Here is a 12269-nt window from a genome sequence, read left to right on the forward strand (position 1 = left end):
AACCAGTTATTCCACCCTGTGATGTGGGAAGCCCCACCCCTTTTTGACCAGGGCATCATTTTAAAAAGATAGATAACTCATAGTGCGGACTTGTCAGAATTATATAAGTAATATCATTATTTTTGTGATTTTTCTGTGAACATTTTGAGAGGCGTTAGGACCCTGTGGTGTATTCTGGGGGGTTGCTAACGGAAAATAGGGTCTCACTCCAAATATCTGCATGTTAAAAATCTGACACTTCATCAATTAATGTCCATGCTCCTTGCGCACATGTGTGTAATTTTGGGTAAATGTCCGATATTGCAAAACCAGTTAAAAAGCGCAAAATGTTGTCATTTTTGAATGCAAGCCCCCAGGAAGATCAGAGGCAGACAAGCATGGACCAATCAGGAATATATAATGTGCACATGTAACTTCAACAAATTGTATATCTGGGAAGGATGTATTTGAATCAAATATAGATTTGTGGGCAAACTGACCAGGGGAGGATCCTCTGACCCATAAACAGACTTCATCATGCTGACAATCCATTTCCTTCCCCCAATCATGGGAGAGGGGAGAATTGGGCCAATGACAAGTAGAGAGGGGCAGGCTTAGCTAGGCCCAGGCACACACCCATTTTCAAAACACATAAAAAGAGACTGCTGGGACAGGTAAAGACATTCAATTCCATTTGCTGCGGAGCATGCTGACCGACGACTTCACATCCAGAGATCCAGACTTCAAATCCATCAATCTCCAAAGACCAGAACTTTACTTCAGAACTTAAAGCAAGGGCCTAAACCCACAAACTGAGAACTCTTCTCAGCAGGCCTCAGCAACCTTAAAATCATTTGCAACTATTCCAGCGAGCTGTTTGAATTCTTTTGCCAAGAACAATTGCCAGAGACCAGACCAGAGATCCAGAGTGACCCAGACAGCTGTGAGCAGAACCCGAGAGCTGACCCAGATCACTGTGAAGTGCCGAGACCAGAACCGGAGTCCAGTCCAAAACCTGACCAGATCCGTGGCGAGGCCTATTTCAAATTTATATTGTGAGTACCTAGCAGAACTGTGCAGAACCAATCTCTTAGTTAAAATAATCTAATCCAAACTATTTTAACCTAAGTAGAACTGCATCCTAGAAATTGTGTCATCTGTCATTTGTAAAGCTGCACAACTGTCACCTGTCAATTCTGAAGCTGCAAGCTGTCACCTGTCATGTTGAGTTTTACTTTAAATCCGAAAATCTACCTTTATTTAATTGTCCGTATCTCTGGGACCGTTTGGGCTAGGAACGAAATTTAGAATCTAAGCTTTCCAACGAACCAAAAACCGACTTGCTACCTTATACTTTTGCCGTAATCGCGATTCACGCACTCGCGAATTTTGCCGCGATTTGCGATTTGGCCTGATTTCTTTACCTGTAAAAAGATAGAAGCTTTTTGCTTTCCTGTGCTAAAAATTTGTTTGTCTCTTAATAACCATCCCTGAATCATTGCTAAAGCGAGCCTGAGCTCATCCCAAGTATCTCTCACTCACCCTGAACCTCCTAAAGGGAATTAAAAGCATTTTCAGCACATTTTCCCATCCATTGCCACCACATTCAAAGCACTTGGGCCTGTGTTTTAAAACTCATACCGGTTTTCTGTAAGCTTGCTGGGGTGGGAATTGAATTTCGTATTGTATTTGATTGCATTCCTGAGAACTGTGTGTGTTACTTCCATCTCCTTCCATTTCTTACATTGCATAGGGGAGGGGGGTGAATTGCCAGAGAAAAAGTGATTATCTTATCTTTTGCTAAAATCATGTCAAGTATCTCTGTACTGCATTCTATTCCTCATTGCTTTTCCCTTGAAATCATAAAAGTATTTTTGCTACTTTATCCATCCTGTACTAACTCCTCATTGATTATAAAGAAGTGTGCTAGTGTCAGATTACCCATTGTTGATCAACATCATATGTCTAAGTGTACTATCAGATATTAATTTATTATAAAGTGTGATATATATATATATATATTGTTTAAATTCTCAAATAAACCTTTTAAACTTGCAAAACAGAACTACTTCTTGGCTTAGTGGGGTCAGGGGGATTCTAAGAGAGAGGTGTTATATAGGGGTAGTCATTCAGAACTCATGAACTGGTCATAAAGATATATCCATAAGGGTTTCCATTCAGTATCCCAGACTAGGCATTGACTTAGCTGTAGTGTTGATTTGAATCCTCTTACATGGTACTCTTGTTCATAAAGGAATTGTCATAACATTTTCGTGCTGGACTGCCCATGTGGATGGGACAAAGACTGATATGCAAATGGCTATTTCCCATCTGTGAAAGGTAAAGTGAGCAAAAAGAAGATAGCTAAAAAACTCCTAATGTGGTTAATAACCACTGAACAGGTTATCATGCAGTGTTCTTTCGCGAGAGGGGCGCCTGCTACCTTTTTTGTATCGTGTCTGATGAGGCAAGGAGCCACTCACAGTAGTTCCATCACTACTCTAGCCGAATTAACCCATTGGCTGATAGAAACATAATACCCACACTTTCTATAGTGACATATACCTCTTAACTCACCCACCTTTGGCTGGTTTCACCTACCATAAACCTCCCATCAACAGCCCACATGCCATCTTATTCTAGGCAAGCAATACAATTTGTATAATTTCTTTTCAGGCTGAGCACCACCCTTTTCCCCTTCTCGAAATCCTAGAATGATACCATTCCCTCTTTACCTTAAAAATGCCCTGACAATCAATGTCTTAACTCTTCACTTTGGTTGATGTTGATGTTTAGTCGATAGTAACTATGGTACATTTGCAACTGAAAGCACACACACAGCTTCAATTATTTACTCAGTTATTGACCACAACTTTCTCTTCTACCAAGAGAAAAAAAACAATCACAAGAAACTCCTTTTTAAATGGTCTACTTTAAATGCAGGTTGTCTGCTAGTTTGACAAGCAAAAAACGGTTGGCTTTTTCTTGGAAATGTGCCTTTCTTACAATTATGCACAATACTAGTCACATGTCTGTGGCAACAATGATCACAGATGAGTTTATCAGGCAGTTTATTGTAATCCTGTCAGTGCAGTGGTAAAACAAGGAAGACCTTTTTCAGGGTCATATCACTGTGGCTTCAATTCAGTATGTAGGTATGTAGAAAATAACAAATTACAGTACATGCATACTCGTTTTGCTTAACATGTTTCCATAATTATGTGTATATTGACAGGGTGTTATATTATTTGATGTGTGCATGTTGAAGTAATAACTGCAATAGAGAATTTTGGTAGCTCTTGATAGCCAAACCTTACAAATATTTGTGCCAACTAGGGCTAAAAAGATATGTATTCAAGTGCCAAAATGGCAGAGCAGATTCTTATCTTGTATTCAACACGTAACCAAAGTGTGTGATCCTCAGCAAATTATTTACTCTCACTGTGCCTTATATAAAAAAGGGGTGATCCTAGAAGTGATCCAATTAACACTTTGTACGTTAGTCAAAAAAACACTCACTTATTATTGTTATTGACATTAATATTAATAGGATAATTTATTGAGCATCGACCTAGTTTTGGAAAGCAAAAGCAGTAGAGCACTTGATAAGGGAAATAACAGAGTGAGAAAAGGGCCTGCAAGCAACCAGGGCAGGGAAAAACAGATGGCCCACACTCAAGTTAGTTGGGGAGTTGAAAAGGTATGGGCCTGTAAAGGATTTCAATCCGGCACACGCCCAAGTCTTGCCCAGCATGTAGTGCGTAAACGAAACCCTTATTTATTTTTGTCTATAAGTTCAATATTCTGAATGATATACCACTCATATCACACCCTTCTCAAAATAACCCCCCCCTGGGTTATTTTGAACCAGGATTCAGGCTAGTTTGCAACAGCAATATTTATTTATTGATTTAGAATTTAAAATCACAATATATTTGAATAGGTAACAACAATCACCAATGGGTGACAAGAACAATGAATAATATCTTTAATGCACTGGGAATCTGGTTATGAACATAAAAATAATTCAGCAACGAAAAGAATACTTTTGGGTTGGTTTGGAACAGATAGCACTGTGGTTAGAGATTCCCCCTGGAACACTCCTCAACCCACTAATAGGCAATTTAAATAGATTTGAGGGGAGAGCAGGTACTCAGGAATAATACCGATCAAACTGAATATCACTCCCACCTTCCCCCCTTAAACACAAGAGAAAAACGGATTTGACTTTTCAACTGTGAGAATGGCTTTGAAACTGGCTGAGCAAAAACACTAAGGGGCCGATTCATGAAACAAATGTGCGCCGAAAATCCCAGCACAAGCTGGCGCAAGCGTGAGAAAGCAAGCGCACGTGCACGCGTGCGATTCAAGGAAGGCACTGCGCGTGTTTTCCACTGGTTGTGCGCCAAATCCGTGCATGGCGCATGCGGGCGCACACGTCATCAAACACCGTGCGCTACGCGCACAGGGAAAGCACACATAGCGCGGCGCACACAACAAAAGTGGGCGGAACAGTGGACGTAACACGCGGAATGGGGAATAACGCGTGAAAAAGAAGGTGTAAATGGGGAAGTGCTGCAGGGAACTAGACAGAACGCCCACACGCACGCGAACAACCCGTATTCCTGGATTCGAATACGGGAAACCCACGCACGTCAAAAGACGTGCACAGGCGTCAACGCATCCACCACACAAAGGCAGGCGGAAGCGTCCCGCGCACAGTATCAAAGTGCGCGCAAACAACAAACATGTATATACAGCTACGATGAATGCCCCATTTGTCGCAGCACTGATCGTGGGACACCGCAGGAGGAGGAGAATAGCCAGGGCCCGCATTTTTTCACCCCGGACAAGCCTTTTTGGGATGCCTGACGACCAGGTCTACGGCAGGTATAGGTTTCCACCTCGTATCATCCTAGACCTGGTCAGGGAGTGGGAAGATGACCTTACATCCCCCACCCTCTGCTCTCAAGCATTGATCCCCTTGGAGAAGGTGCTCAATGTCCTGCATTTTTTGGCCACTGGGTCATTTCAGCGGGCTACTGCCATAGCGGGGGGTCTCACAGGCCACGCAGTCATACTGCCTACACCAGGTGTTGGCAATCATCACTGCACGCCCCTCAGTCCGCAGGCACATATACATGCCCAGAACACCCGCAGAAAGGCAGGCCGTTGTCCAGGACTTTTACAGGGTGGCACACTTCCCGAAAGTGCTCGTGCCATAGATTGCACCCATGTGGCCCTACGTCCACCTCGGGCCACTCAGCACATCTACCGAAACCGCAAGCACTGGCATGCCATCAATGTGCAGGTGGTATGCGATGCAAAGGGAATCATCACCTCTGTCTATGCAAAATACCCTGGCTCCACCCATGACAGTTTCATATACAGAATGTCCGCCCTGAGCCGGGCCCTGGAAGCTGGGCAGCATGGCGACACATGGCTCCTAGGTAAGTACAAAAGCCCGTGCACATGCATGCATGCCACACACACACAAATACACAAACCCCAATAATCACAACCATCATCACCTCTCCAGGGGACAGTGCCTACCCTTTGAGTAACCACATGATGACGCCAATCTGGAACCCCACCACACCACCCCAGGTAAGATACAACGTGGCCTATATTGCAACCATGGCCATAGTGGAGCGCACATTCGGAGTGCTCAAGTCACGCTTCTGCTCCCTAGACCGCTCTGGTGGGCAGCTACTCTATGCACCCCCAGTAGTGTGCAGGATCATTGTGGCAGCATGTGTCCTGCACAATGTTGCAACACGGCAGGCGTACTGGTGGACATGGTGGTGCCCCCACATCCCCAACCACAGGCAGGGGATTGGGCACGTGGCGAGGAAGCCCGGACCCAGCTTGTGGCCACATTTTTCACCTAAACTCCCACCCCTGCGGAGTGCACACAGGCCTGGCACATACCAGGTGACAATCGATGATGACAAAGAGACAGTCAACTGTCACAACCTTACCACCCTGAGAATGTTACCATGGAAGTGCCACATTGTGTGCATCCCTAGCTACTTAAACATAAGCTGTCCTGTGTGACCACAAGGCACACAAGGCACACATGCAAGTTGTGAATCAGACAGACGTGCAAAACAGGCCATGACTATCACTTTTATGTCACCTAAACCCTCCCAAACCACAACAGGACATGTAAAGTGGCATCAGACAATGATGCCTGACAAGGAATCAGATGAAATGACGGACCAACAACCTCCCACACAAAAGAAGTCATACCCAAATGCATTCCAACAGTTGTAGTTGTAACATAACAATGAATGCCTGCCTACATGCACATTGTGCATAGCAAAATCAACACTGCACCTTCTGTGTGCCGTGTACACCTCATGCAACACACTGCTCAGCGCACAGCATAGTGAACAGCCATTGTGTGTGACGCACACCCTAAGCATCACATCTAAGCGACAATCTACATCAAAAAGCAAAATACGCATGTACAGGATCCACAATTGGTCATAGATCATCTGCTGCAGGGACACAGTGGGCACCAGAAGGCAGAGTGTCCATGTGGACATGGAAGGGTGATTGTACATGTAGTGGATCATAGTGCGAGTGTGTGGGTCAGTAGGGACATACACTCAATATATGCATGTGCAATCAAGTGACCAATAGTGTCCTCTACACATCACATGTGAACATTCACCATGTGTACATCCCAGCATGTCAAGCCACAACTATTCCCTCACACCTGAAAGCTAAACACAACACATGAACAGGCATTGATCAGCAGAATACATCATGTACATAGGATACCGCAATTACAATGTCAGGTTGTGCATCACACTGTAGGGCAAGGCAACTGTCAACAACAAAACACCCCCCCTCCCTCACAAATCACCATGACCCACTGAACAACAGCACCTGGGCTATGTAGCCTTCATCCTTGAAGTTCACCTGGCCACAGGATCACCCTTCCCCTTTGTCAACATCTCCCACCTTGTGTGCAAAAAGTGTCCAGCACTCTCAGAGGCCACCTTGACTTGCAAAAACACCAAATCAAACAAAACTGAAAGCAGGCCAACACAGAAGCCAAGCAAAAAGCCTGCAGGCAGCAAAACAAACCAGAAGAGCCTCCAGTAGATGACTTGAAGTAGCAGTACATCACAAAGCCCAAGTACTACCACAATGACGTAACAACCAAGGTAGCACAGTAAAACAAAGTCACAACAGGATGTGTACCATGTGTGGTACATAACACAGAATAATGCACCACAAACTGATGTGTACTGTCACAGCTCCCGTGTACAGGTGCAGGAGTGGCACGAACCAACCACCCCCACCGTGGTGGGGATGCCTGCAAGGTCAAACTCACACAGGCCTATGAGACCCTGGTGGGGAAGGAGGGTCAGGGATATGCAGTCGGGACAGGCATTGCTATACTGGATCACCGGAATGAGGGGCAGGAGAGGGGAGTAGGATTCACACGGGAAAGTAGGAAATGCACAAAAATGTACTCCTCACATTTACACATACACAAGTACACCAAACCTGATCATCATGCACATAGTAACAAATTACTCAAATGGAAGACAAAGAGAAACTTATCTCTGGGGTGAGTGCTGGCCTCCTGCCTGCGCACTCTCAGGTCCGGTAACAGGAGCAGTTTAATGCTGCAAAGAGAGACACAGTTACTAATCTGTGCACGCCCATAACACACAAACACACCACCATATATTCCCCAAAGTAACAAAATACTCTACAAACAAACAATCTGGTGTGGATGCTTTGTACCCATACGTAACATTACCCCTGTGATGGTTCATACACAGTCAATGCAGTAAGTCATGCGGCGCTGGGTGCGTTGCAAATGGAAGACCAATGTGTCACGAATCACACAATATGCAATGTTCCCTGGGTAAGCAGCCAGAAGCAAATAGCAAGGTATGACTTCAGAACAAGTCGTGTTCCACCATGACCCAACTAAAGTAGGTAGTGCATGTGTCAAATTCTACATGGTAATGAAATGCACTGCACACAAGTCTGTCCCTTGCTGTCTGTCCCTGTGAACAGCTTCTTTCCATGTCTTGCAATGCTACATGGCTAATACAAGTGCCTCAATGGACCATGGTGGACCGGAAGGTATGTGCCACTGGCCCTGCAGGTGCCCCAGACAACTTTCCCATCAACTAGCCCTTAGTCCACCAATGCATCTCAGCTGTTTTGTGTGCTTCAACACCAATATTTGTCCAAGCCCACCGTCAGTGCTTCTACTAAGCATGTATGTGCAACTGGCCAGGTGGAAGGTCTGCTGCGTTGTGGCCCCCCTGTGCTGCTCACCTTGCCTGGAGTCCCTTGAAACACATCAGCTGTTTTCGGATGCATGAGCGCAATCCCTGTGCCTCTGCTTGTGCACACATGCTCATGTCGGCACCACCAAATGTGTCCAGCTTCCAGACGTCCAATGGCCCATGTCTGCTGGCAAAGGTTTTCTGGAGGCTCATCCCCCTGCAGAAAGTGCTTGAAACACATGATAATGCTTTAACATCATCTGTGTGTGTCTCTTCAGGCATTACATGACTGGACCATGTCAGAGACGTACATCACAAATCACACCATCAGTCCGTCTTTCACAGGCAAACTGTTGAACACACCATCTACATCATGACTTGCAACAAGCACATGTACAGTATAGATAATAAACATACTACACAATGAATAGCAATGAATGTACACATCAATCATGAAATCCCCATCTAGCGAATGAAGATCAGTGGTCAATAACACCACTATCATCCCCACTAGGGGTGTTAACACAAGTTTCACAGCAGCAGACATGCCACAGATATGACAGTCCAGAGCCCTTGTGTAATAGGCTGTTACACCAAACCATCCTTGCGAGCCCATGGATAAGGGAAGCAGGAGTGGCATATGTGAGTCAAGGACCCCAAGCTGCAAACACATTCACAAGACAAGCTTGAAGGGCCCAGCTGGAACAGACAGCGGATGCTCTCAAAAGCCACAAAGCACCACACCGTCACATGAAAGCACAATAGACAAACAATTCTAAACTATATTAACTAATTACACTAACTATGAAAAACCTACATTACCTATTTAAACTGACTATCAAATTCAAACTAAACTAACTAAACTAAAAGAAAAATCAAAAATGGCCACATACGACCCGACGGAGGGGAGGCACCCAGGAGGGGGAGGTACAGGGTGCTGCTCAACACCCACATGCGATGATGTTGAGGAAAAAAAAAAACCTCCATGGGCTCAACGCCTGCACAGCCCGACCTATGTGGGAGATAGACTGTCCGAGTCTGGCTCTTCCTGGAAAGGAGGACGTGCACAGGAGCCTGACCACACCTAGCCGCAGCTTGCCCCTCTAGTCGGCAGCAAGTCTGCCAGACGGGTGAGCCTAGTTCTGTGCGGCAATCACACGTAGGTCTGCATGCAGAACCTCCCGTGATACACGTGCTTCCTCTTGCAAGGTAGCACATGTAAGACGGAGTTCCTCCTGAAAGCCCTGGCTGGACAACTGCTGCACCTCCCGGAAAGCATGTAGCTCAGCCGAGATGGTATGCTCAAGCTGCGCAAACCTCTCCTCTGCCCGCTCCCTCTGGGACATCATAAGGACACCCAGAGTGGATCTGAGGGAAGCATACTCTTGCCTCAGGGCCTCCATGTGTGCCTCTGCGTGAGCAGCAATTGCTTTATGCAGAGACGACATTTCAGCCTGGCGTGCCCTGTCTGAGGCCGCCATGCCCAGCCTGAGTGAGCGGGCCGTGGACCGTGCCGCCTGCTGCTGGAGAAGCACCTGCCTAGCAGAGGGAGCACGGATTGGGCCACATGCTCCATGCTCTCAGCGATGTTCTCCATTGCTGCCTCCTTCCTTTCAGAATTGGCAGTCATGTCTTGCTCTCACTCAGTATACTACGGTTGTGCACGGCGCCCGCGTTGCTGGGCTTGACCCCTGCGGGACTCAAGGACTGGGTGTCCTTGTTGTGTTGGCACTGCCCACGGCTGCATGACTACATGCCCCCGTCGACGTGATGGCCCAGGCACATCAGTGACTGGTGTGGAGGGTGACCCTGCATCCCGATCCACCACAGGTGGAGGTTCCAAGACTGCCTGACCCCTCAGTGCAGGTGTCGCGGAGAGAGGATTGTCCACATCAGAATCACTCACCCCTGACACATGGACCTGATGCTCGTCCAACTCGACATGGACGTCAGAGTGATCATCAGGGCTGGACTCATTGCCAGCCAGAGACAAGATGGACTGTAGCACATGTGGGTTTTCGTAGCCTACCACCCCATGACCCCCACTTGTGCCAGGTTGCTGTAGTGAGAACAACCCTGTGCCTGGCATGACAACGCCATCCTCTGGCTCCATTGCATCATCATCTGAAAAGTAGAGAGAAATAAGGTCACTACACATGTTAGAAGCACACAACACACACACACACAGACACCAAACACATCAAGTAGACATGTCACACACAAAATAGAACCTGCCATGCATGCTGGGTCAACTTGAAATTGCTTCTGTGATTAGGCATGTCAAAAGGTGTCAGTTTGCACTGAAGTGGGTCAATGCAGTGCAGCAAATATGTACGTTACTCACTATCTACATGTACAAGAACTTCATGATGTGTCTCATAAAATGTGAAGGCAGTGCAAGGTCAACTTCAGGCATCATGTGCAATGTGTATTCAATGGGTAGCATGTCTACAAGCAAAGCACCCCTCCCCCCAAGTGCAAATGCAGGGATGCCTAGCATGGTATCAAAAGGCCGAACATAGAAATGTGTATTGACAGACAGTGTTGACTAGCATCAACAGCATCATGTGAATCAGGTGACAACACAGCAAATGATGATGGGACAGTAAGCAGGACACATGATGAAACCTCTGGAGTACACCCACGTGTGAAGAAGACACTACACCAGTTGGACAGAGTCATTGACCATTAAACAGGCTGAGGCCTGTGACACACACAGACTGTCAGGCCCTAAACATATGTGCAGTGCAGTACTGAGCCACAGTGGACATGGGAAGGCTGATGAAATGCCATGCAATGTATGTCACCCAGGACTTGTATTACAGTGATCATCCAGTCAAGGACACATAGGGGCATGTGTGGAATGCACAAGGAGCATGAATGGGCACTCATGTCCCTGCGGGGCATCTGACCTCTGCACAGTACAAGTGAGATACCCTGCATCAAGTACTGAGGATGTACCACACAGCATATGTCTGGCAGATTGGCCGCTGGAAGTTAGCATGTACACAGGACGCATAAACAGGGAAGTACCCAACAGCAAGATTGAAGCAGACCAGTGCAAAGGTGGAATTGGGGTAGAGCGGGGGGTGGAGGGGCAAGGGAGCGTGCCTACATGGAGTACCCGCATGCAGGCAGAGGACACATGCACGTCACTCATGCCATGACATTGTCCCTGGGCTGAGAGGAAGGTCACCCCACGCTACATACAGAAGGGCCAGTGAGCTGGAACATGGACCGGAGGGGCATACTGGTAACCAGCATGTGAGTAGGGTGCAATAGTGGTGATGCGGACAGTCCCCGTCTGCTCCACATGTCCACCATCCAGCAGAGCAGACATGCATCTGGGAAGCATTGCATTACTTGCACATCAGAACCATGTACACGTGACATGTAGTGGCAGTCATGCACAACACATCACACAAGTAAAACACACACATCCTCAACAAACATGCATCAACACTCACTGTACTGGGCATCAAAGTCTGGCATCTCTCCCACTCCTTCGACCGATTCAGATGGTATGAAGTCCGCAACGAGTGACTCATGCGGAGTGAGGTCTTCCTCCTCTGGTGCAGGCCCACTGTCACTCACCAGAGTCAAGTTGTAATTTGAGGCACGCTTACCCTTAGTGCTGCGTTTGAGGTCATTCACTTGTTCCGCAACTTGCTTCCAATGGGTATCACGGTGGGCAGCCATAGTCTGACAATTATCACCCACTAGCATGTCACGGCTGTGGTCCCGCACATAGTCCACGAGGAAGAAAGGCTTCTTCCTCGACATGCAGGAGATCGTGGCTGTGTGTGGGGTCCCAGCCTGTGCTGCAGGTGCAACCTTCCTCCTCTTGGATTGTGGTGCAGACCCTGGCTGGCTAATGCCGCCCTGATCAGTATGGCCAGTGGGTTTGGTGGATTGAGCCAAGAGAGTGGCAGGTGGAGGGACGACCAAAGGCCTGACTTGTGTCAGTGGCAGCTCGGTGCCCTCTAATGGACCCTGCGCAGCAACATCCGCTGTGGCAGGGTCATT

This window comes from Ambystoma mexicanum, chromosome 2p (assembly GCF_040938575.1).
Source record: "Ambystoma mexicanum isolate Mex_15411 chromosome 2p, UKY_AmexF1_1, whole genome shotgun sequence".
Classification (NCBI taxonomy): domain Eukaryota; kingdom Metazoa; phylum Chordata; class Amphibia; order Caudata; family Ambystomatidae; genus Ambystoma; species Ambystoma mexicanum.